Source organism: Daktulosphaira vitifoliae, unplaced genomic scaffold (genome assembly GCF_025091365.1).
Source record: "Daktulosphaira vitifoliae isolate Bord-2020 unplaced genomic scaffold, ASM2509136v1 Scaffold_2, whole genome shotgun sequence".
Taxonomy (NCBI): domain Eukaryota; kingdom Metazoa; phylum Arthropoda; class Insecta; order Hemiptera; family Phylloxeridae; genus Daktulosphaira; species Daktulosphaira vitifoliae.
Window position 1 is genome coordinate 9,085,574 of NW_026099573.1, and position 211 is coordinate 9,085,784.

Here is a 211-nt window from a genome sequence, read left to right on the forward strand (position 1 = left end):
TGCTGCCTGTAAATAAGCTCAATCTTTCTGTACAATTAAAATAGTCTAAGTAAACATAATTTTCAACATTTATAAAAAAAATGAGTGTAGTCCAATAACTTCTAGTTTTAATTTTATTGTTATAAGTATTACTAATAAATTTTCCACCGCCAAGCCAACGTTGGCGTCCATAATCAGATTTTGAGATAAACAGTCTTTCATATAATTCACG